General features: G+C 40.0%; 1 pseudogene; it reads left to right on the forward strand.

Annotated features, from left to right (window-relative positions):
• The first annotated feature begins 250 nt into the window (after nt 1–250).
• On the forward strand, nt 251–680 carry LOC136123613 (small ribosomal subunit protein uS12-like; annotated as a pseudogene).
• The last annotated feature ends 8,934 nt before the right edge of the window (nt 681–9,614 follow it).

Here is a 9,614-nt window from a genome sequence, read left to right on the forward strand (position 1 = left end):
GTGGTTGAGAGTCCGCCTGCCGATGCGGGGGACAAGGGTTCGTGTCCCCATCTGGGAAGATCCCACGTGCCGCGGAGCGGCTGGGCCCGTGAGCCATGGCCGCTGAGCCTGCGTGTCCAGAGCCTGTGCTCCACAACAGTGAGAGGCCCGCGTACCAAAAAAAAAAAAAAAAAAGGTCTGGGCTCGAGGTGGCTTGTGGCTCCTTCCAGTGCTGCATCTCTCTTTCACTCAGACCCTTGGTGCCGGCAGGATGGTCAAGTGTTGCGGTTTCTGTACTGTCAGGAAGCTCTGTAGCCACCGAAAAGACCAGAAGTGGCATGATAAACAGTACAAGAAAGCCCATTTTGACACAGCCCTGAAGCCCAGCCCTTTTGGAGGTGCTTCTCACGCCAAGAGAATTGCACTTGAAAACGTAATGGTTGAAGCCAAGCAGCCAAATTCTGCCATCAGGAAGTCATGGTTCAGCTAATCAAGAATGGCAAAAAAAAATCACAGCCTTTGTACCCAATGATGGTTGCTTGAATTTTATTGAGGAAAATGATGAAGTTTCAGTTGCTGGATTTGGTCGCAAAGGTCATGCTGTTGTTGACATTCCTAGAGTCCACTTTAAGGTTGTCAAAGTAGCCGACATCTCTCTTTAGGCCCTATACAAAGGCAAGAAGGAAAGACCAAGATCATAAATTTTGATGGTGGAAGCACAATAGTAATAAACTTTCATATGCCAAAAAGTAATAAATAAAATAACAAAAAAGGTCTGATTTGCCTTCTTCATGCAATCAGCCTAGTGTCTGTTCCATATGTTTATCAAGTTCATGGAGTTTTAGAATTAAAAAGGATCTTAGAAACCAAAGGGATCCAGTTATTTAGTTAGGCAGATACCCCAGTTCTCTCATTTTACAAATGAGTAAGTGACATACCCAAGGTCAAGTTATTGCACGGACAAAACTAGACCAGTCTCTTGATTTCTAGTTCATACCTTAAAATGTACATTTTCAAGTATGCACTGCTCTATAAATATCAATTAGGACAAGCTTATTCACAATGTTGTTCAAGTTTAATATATCCTTACTGACTGTCTACTTGCTCTATCAATTATTGAGAGAGGTGAAATCATCAAATATAATTGTGGATCTACTTTTTTTAATGTACATTTAAAAATATTTCCTAATTCTGAATTTTCTCTCTTTTAGACTGACTTTCCATCAACCTGATCTAAACTAAAACACTTTTCTGCATGGAGAGGAACAGCAGAAAGGAATCAATAAGTAATACAGTGTTGTCCCCAAACTCTGGCACTTCCTGGAAACAGAAGGGATTACAGTGAGATGTGGAAGAGTCCCCGTGCAGCTAATGACCCCTGCGAGGGGTCCCAGCACTGTGCTCACATGATCATCCATTTACACAAAATTTTCAAAAGTAAGATGTTTTAACCACAGTTGGTTTAGATAGCTGTCCCTTTCCACTCCAACTTCTTGTCTATCACATTTCCCTCATATCGAAGGCATTAGAGTGACTGCAGGCAGTTATGGTTCCTGCTGAGGAGAAATTGGGGAGGGTGGGGAATGTATCAGCTGCAGTTTTGAAAGTTGTTTTGCAAAATCTCAGTAAAACAAATGAGAAGCGACAAACATCATTTGATCTGTCATTTATTTTATTAAAGAACTGAAAGAAAACATTTTTTTCCAACGTTATTGAGGTACAATTGACCAAGCTGTATAAATTTAAGGTGTACGACATGGTGATGTAATATACATATCTACTGTGAAATGATTATCACAATAAAGTTAGCTAACACACCCATCACCTCACATAGTTACCATTTTGAAAGAAAATTCGGATTAAAAAATTAGTGGAATATGAAACAAAAGTGCTTACTATGAAGAATGAAACCAAGAGAAATTAGACTGACATTGAAAAGCAAATTGTGACCAAAAAATTTCAGATCATACCAAAAGCAGTAATTCATCAAGAGGAAGAGACGAATTTCAAATAGAAGTAATAAATTGGTTTTTGGATTGTTTGATGATCCCATTAAGGGAGGGAAGCGAAAATACCTTTAATTGGAACAATAGAGATAAACTGGTTAATAAGTGCTATCAATTTCAAAGAGTATTCAAGATTACATATTATACAAGAAAGTTAGAAAATGTCCTGAAATCTCATACATGGATCATAGAAATTTCCCCAAATTTTACCACCAGCCTAAAATGCATGCAACACTACAAATGGCTTGTGAAGTTGAGAGAAATTCTTCTCAACAGTAAAAAAATTTGATGAACCATGATCAAGGGAAATCTGAATTATCTTTCTATTCCCACCACAGAAAATATTACAAAATCGTTTTTTTTTTTAACTAAGAGACGAAGAATTGTTTAATGCAGGGAAAAAGAGTGTTAGGGAGGTGTGTGAGAGAGCTCGTTAATAAAAATTATTTTAGTTTTCTGGATTATGTGGTGTTTGTAGCAGTTGTCAGCATTTTGAAATTTGTGACCTGTTATTTCTTTTCTCATTCAAAAATAGATATTCTCTTCCATATCTGATTTTGTGTTTCTAATTTTTTATTCTTTCATCTTAAAGAGGGTCCCCCAAACTGAATAAGTTACAGGTCACACAAAACCAGGACTTGGCCAGGATGTAAGTTAAAATAGCAATGTATTTTCTTAATTAGAAGAAATTGGGCTATCTTTTTGCAGCCTTTGGGGAGCACAAAATCAGAAGCTGACCAGTGTGGTCATGGAACTGTGGGTTGTCCTGGGCCTTGACCAGCAGGGGACAGTGAAGTAGAGCAATTCCAAATAATAGACTGCATTGCCATCAAAGCTAACAACAAAATAAAAGGTTATTTTTGCATACTGCCTGAGGCCAGAGGTTTTACTTTGGTGCTTTGGAATATTTTAGAGGACAAATGTTTTAAGAAAGATGTGAAGCATAAACATAGCTTCCCTATACAGTTAAAACAAATCAAAAGAGTCAGATAATTAAATGCATGTAGACACCCCTCCATCCCCAGTATTATAATTATTTATTTGGTTATACAGTTATGAGCACTGTGCTTCAGAATTTTACTACACCAAAATGAGTTTCTCCTAAAGAGTGTCTTCTTCCTTATTACCTTGCAGGAGAGTCCATTGTTTTTCTACTTAAGAACTGCCTCTTCTAATCTTGAAAAAGCAAATATTAATTTGCAGGTCTGTTTCATGCAAAATTAAAAGAATTTCATGTTGGTGAAGAACAGACAAAGCAATCATAGCGGTAACATGGGCTGGTGGCAGGTGGAAAGGTCACGGTTAGTTAAACCCCAGGGTCCTTTGCAGCACTGATGCCCAAGATCCTTGGCGTAACTATTAACAATAACAGCTAATACCTCCATGGGGCTGACTCTATGCCATGCATTATACCAAGTTCTTCATATTGTCTTATTAACTCGGGTAATGCTCACAACAATCCATCACTATTGTAGCACTACTACTACTCTTGTTTTCAGATGAGGAAACTGGGCCACAGAGAGGTTAAATCACTGACAAAGGTTGCACAGCAAATGGCAGGTGGGCTTTGAGTCTCAGCAGCCTGGCTCAGAATTGAGGCACTTAGCCACCTGCTACAGCCTTTTGCTACAAGTCCAGTCCTATCTTTCTCCCTCCCGAAGAGAACATCATTATAAAGCGATCAGTAGGACATACCCCAAGAACAGCAATTTTGCAATACTCCGATCTTTTAAAAGTGGTAGAAAGGATGCTGCTACTAAGTCGGATTCTCCACTCCATGTTCGGAAAGCTGCATTGCCCACGAGTGGAAGGGAGAGAACTGTGCTTCACTCACTTTTCTCCTCTGGTGACTGACGAAGGCAGATGCCACTTCACAAACTTCCCACAGGACCACACTAAGATTTCTCTCTACTCTGTACTCCCCTCAAGTTATACAGTCTCTCATCTCATTGCTGTGAAACTCTGAAAGAATCGACTGTACTGTCTTTTCCTAATCATTCACTCACTCTTTACTCCTCACCCTGGCTTCTGCCCCATCCGTTCTCGGGCAGCTGATCTCAGTGAGGTCACTGAAAACCTTCAATCAGCCAACTCCACCTCCCCCCAGACTCTTCCCTTGGCCTCCATAAGCCTTCTCTGGGTCTCCTGGTACCTCTCTGCCTTCCTTCCTTAGCCTCCATTGCTGACTTCCCCTCCTCTGCCTTGCCCCTCTCCTCTCTTCTCTCCTCCTTCTACACCTCTCCTTGGCCCTCCCATCATCTGGCCCTGTCTCTTAGAGACCAGTGGTTTCCAACACTTTCTTGTTCCAGCCAGTCTCCTTTGTGCTCATCTCATATTTCCTGCCGTCCATTATACATCTTTCGTTGGATGGCTCTACTCAAAATGTCCAAAATATTATCTTCTGCCCACCAACTGCATTCCTTTTCTTATTTACCCTGTTTCAGTTAATGACATCATCCAAACCGGAACTAGATATCCCAGCACTATCGTGTATCCCTTCCCGTCCCTCAGATCCGTCTGGTCAGTGAATGGTGGTGACTTGTTTCCAGGCCTCTTTCCCCTGGGTCTCCATTTCCACAGCCCCTGTTCAGTCTCAGATCTACTCACCCTCATCAACTCTGTACAATAGCATTCTTAACTTGTCTATCAGTCTACTTTCATAGCCACTCTCCCCATTCCCACCCCCTAACTTCCACTCTTATCACACTTACTTTGTTCCTAAAATAAAGACTGATGACATTACTCTCGTACCTTAAGATCTTTGGTGGCTTCCTACTAGGAGCAGCATATGTTCCTTAGAATGTCATTTAGGGATGGCTGCAGTCCAGTCCCAAATTGTGTGTCTAAGTTCCCCTCCAGCTACAATGCCCACTCTGCTCCCTCACTACACACCCTAGACTTTAGCTACCCATCTGGACAGGGCAAAGAACAGAAGTTTGTTAGGTAGACAGCCAGGGGGTCAATATCTAAATCTCCCAACTTCTAGCTACGTGACTTTAGAAATATGATCTCATCTGTCTGACACTCAGTGTCTTTATCTCCAAAATGGCTCTAATGGTCCTTTTTCAACAAAGATGCCTAGGCACTGAGCAAACATTTAGAGAGTATCTACTATGTACCTAAGGTTGAGCTGAGAACTCAATGAATATTAGTTCCTTTTCTCTATACCTGCTTCTTCCTCACCTTTGTTAATGCAGTTCTTTCTACCTAAGCAGACCTTTCCCACCCCCTCCCCGAATCCTTCAAGGCCAGGTTGTGACGTTAGTGAAGGTTCAAGGGAAGGCCCAGCTTGCCTCCCTTGGAACTTGGACCAGTTATTTACAGTGTATTTTGTTAGCTTTCTAATGGATTCTTTCCTCTTCCAGACTAGGAGCTCTTTGAAAGTAGGAATGGTATCTTATGTATCTTTGCATCTTATGCATCTAAATATGTACATAAATACATTCAAGAGGAAAAAATTAGTGTTACCTATTGTTACCAAGATGTTATAACTCTTAGCATGATTTTCTGGACATTAATTACAGATATACCCTGTGTTGAAATGTCCCAGACATTTTCAAATTGCCTTTCATATTGTACTGAATAACTTTTTTGCTTTGGTACAATAAAACCCTGTGAATTTGACATATGAAGTGTTTGAGAAAATACACGCAAATGAACCATGTTTGGATTTTCTAATATTTATATTAGGAAATGGCATTAGCTAGGAAACAGCCTTTTAATGTTTGTGTATTATTTGGAATAAATCGTTTTGAATTAATGATATTTAACTATGCTTGTCTCTGCTATTATTATATACCTTTCTGTTACTTGCTTTGTTTGCTTTTGCTATCTCCCCACTCCCCACTAGAATGTAAATGTTCAAAAAGGCAGGAATCTTGTCTATCTTGTTCACTGCTATGTCCCCAGAGTCTAAAACAGTGTTTAGTAACATTTGTTGCTAGATGATGAATAAATGAATGTATGCTATACTTTAATTTTTAATAGAAAGTAAGTTATTAAAATGTAAAATATGTGCACCAATATATTTAAGATACTGGTTGAATTATAATCTAGATGGTTCAATATTTGTAGATATCTCCATACGTATGACCACAAACACCTCAAGATCTCATGTCTTGTGTCTATTTGAGTTTCCAACCCACATCCTACAGCCAAACCCTTTTCCACACTCCTTTGGACCCAAATTCCACCCCCATTCCTTTCATGTTTTGAAGACACCCTTGCTTTTTTCCTTACTTGGAAGTTTGAGACATCTGATGTGAGCTTCTGAACTTCCTTCTTTTTTTTTTTTTTTTTTGTGGTACGCAGGCCTCTCACTGCTGTGGCCTCTCCCATTGCGGAGCACAGGCTCCGGACGCGCAGGCTCAGCGGCCATGGCTCACAGGCCTAGCCGCTCCGTGGCATGTGGGATCTTCCCAGACCAGGGCACGAACCCGTGTCCCCTGCATCAGCAGGTGGACTCTCAACCATTGCGCCACCAGGGAAGCCCCCTTCTTGTTTATTTCAAACTTAACTCCTCATTAACTTGACTCATGGTTCCCTTTGCATGCCTCACACCACTTCACCTCTGTACCTTTCCTCTTTTCCTAGAATTCTCTTTCCAGCTCTACAGGCCTGACTCCTACTTCTCCTTCACTGCCTTCCACAGAAACCATTTTCTCCATGAAGCCTACTTAGGTCTCTCCAGCCAGAATTAGCCCCTACCTCACCTGACCTTTCTCAGCACTTTATGTGTATCTCTTTTAAGACATCCTAACAAAAATAAGGGCTGCTTTGTGCAAAGCACTGCAGGTGTTCTGGAACCAGAACGTGGGTCCAACCCAAGAAGGAGTGTAGTCCAGTGGATGACTATGAAGCAGAATTATCAAGAACGTTTTAGATCCCTTCTTAGAATACAAGCTAGCTAAAGCAGGTCTTTGGTTTTCCCACCTTCATAGGCCGCAGAGCATCCCCTATGGTGCCATGCACTGAGTAAATGCGTGATCTAGGTTAAGAAAATGCTGCAAAATAGTGCTTGCCTGCTCTTCATACAACATTGTCCGGAAAGGAAGTCCTCTACCATCATTTCCAGAATAAGGTAAGTTTCCTTATGATCAGTCAGCAGATACAGATGAGAAAGCTGTAGCTAAAAAAAGAGGTTGTTCCTTCTTGTTTCTTTAAATTAGCCTGGAAGAAATGGAGACTGGAGCAGAAAAGGGGAAAGAGGTGAAGGACATCATATCAAGATGTGCTAAAATCAGGAGAACCCACAGCAGGCAGACAATTATTTTTCATAAGAGAGAGACAGAGAGAGAGAGAGGGAATATAAATGAGAGAAAGAGGAGTGGGGAAAGAAAAGGAGAGGAGGGGAGAGGAGAGGAGACACCTTTCTGTTAGAAGCTAACTAGAAGTTTTGTTTTGTTTTAAATAAGGAAGATAAGTGGATTTTTAATGCTTTCTTAATATATGCTACAGTGTGGATGAACCTTGAAAACATTATACTAAGTGAAAGAAACTGGTCATAAAAGGCCACATATTATATGATTCTATTTATATGAAGAGTCCAGAACAGGTAAATCTATAGAGACAGAATGTAGATTTGTGATTGCCAGGGGCTGGTGTGGGGGAGGGAGGAAATGGGAGTGACCACTAATGGGTTATGGGGTTTTTTTCTGGGGTGATTTAAGTGTTGTGGAATGAATGTTGATGGTTGGACTATTTTGTGACTATACTAAAAAAACCTCTAATTGTACATTTTAAGAAGGAGAGGCTATTTCTTTTTTATTGAAGTATAGTTGATTTACCATATTGTGTTAGTTTCAGGTGTACAGCAAAATGATTCAGTTATACATATATATGTATATATCTATATTCTTTTTTTGGATTCTTTTCCATTATATTTTATTACAAGATATTGAATATAGCTCCCTGTGTTAGATAGTAGGTCCTGTTGTTTATCTATTTTATATATAGTAATATGCATCTGTTAATCCCATATTCTCAACTTATCCCTCCTCTGCCTTTTCCCCTTTGTTAACCATAAGTTTGCTTTCTATGTCTTTGAGCCTGTTTCTGTTTTAAGTTCATTTGTATCATTTTTTTAGATTCCATATATAAGTGATATCATATAATATTTGTCTTTCTTTATCTGACTTACTATACTTAGTATGATAATCTCTAGGTCCATCCATGTTGCTGCAAATGACAAGATTTCATTCTTTTTTATGGCTGAGTGATATATATATACACACCACATCATCTTTATCCATTCGTCTGTTGATGGACACTTAGTTTGCTTCCATGTCATGGCTATTGTAAATAGTACTGCTGTGGACACTGGGGTGCATGTATCTTTTTAAATTAGAACTTTTGCCTTTTCCAGATATATGCCCAGGAGTGGGACTGCAGGATCATATGGTAGCTCTATTTTCAGTTTTTTGAGAAACCTCCATACTGTTCGTCACAGTGGCTTTATGAATTTACATTCCCACCAACAGTGTAGGAGGGTCCCCTTTTCTCCACACCCTCGCCAGGACTTATTATTTGTACTTTTTTTTAATAAATTTATTTATTTTTGGCTGCGTTGGGTCTTCGTTGCTGCGCGGGCTGTCTCTAGTTGTGGTGAGCAGGGGCCACCCCTCACTGTGGCGCACGAGCCTCTCATTGCGGTGCCCTCTCATTGTGGTGGTTTCTCTTGTTGTGGAGCACGGGCTCTGGGCACGCGGGCTTCAGTAGCTGTGGCGCACGGGCTTAGGTGCTCCGCGGCACGCGGGAATCCTCCCAGACCAGGGCTCGAACCCGTGTCCCCTGCATTGGCAGGCAGATTCTTAACCACTGCGCCACCAGGGAAGCCCCTATTTGTACATTTTTTTTGACGATGGCCATAAAGAGACTGTTTCTAACAACTTTGTTATCTGTCCAAACAACTGGGTACAACCTAAAAGTCCAACATTAGGAATGATTAAATCATGGTACATTCCTCCAAATGGAAAAAATCTTTTTTGAGGGAATACAGAGTAACGTGGGATAATGCACATGAAACTATCATAGATGGCCAAAGAAGATACAAAACAGTTTACAAAGTATGATCCCAACTTTATCAAATATGTGCATGGGTAAGTGGAGAAAAGTCTAGAAGGAAATGCTCAAAATATTTACAGAAGTAGAATTACAGGCTTAGCAAGCTTTTGTATATGATTTTTTAGAAATCCCTTTAAGTTGAATAGAGCTTTTCATGCACAGTAAAGTAAAAAGGTTAAAGGTTAAAAATGTAAATGTTTTTTACATTTTTAAAAATGTAAAAATGGATGGGCTCAGTACTACACACTTGTTATGCCACAGGTCACAAATACTGGTCATGATCTAGCTGACTGCAAAAACGGTCAATCCAATGGCTATTGACCAGTCCTCTGCCTCTGATCTCTTGTGCCTCTGTTCTAGTGTTTCCCAAACTTCAGTCATTCACATGCCATCTTCAGAATTTGCTTATCCACCTACTCTATTATTTAATTTTCTCTTTAAATTAACTCACTTTTTCTTCCTAAATAAATGTATTTTAAGAGAAAAATTTATATTATACAGCAGTTCTTGAATTCACAGTTGAATATAATGATTAACATTTTTAAATGTACCCATGTACCTAGGGAT

Source organism: Phocoena phocoena, chromosome 5 (assembly GCF_963924675.1).
Source record: "Phocoena phocoena chromosome 5, mPhoPho1.1, whole genome shotgun sequence".
In the NCBI taxonomy this organism is placed as follows: Eukaryota; Metazoa; Chordata; class Mammalia; order Artiodactyla; family Phocoenidae; genus Phocoena; species Phocoena phocoena.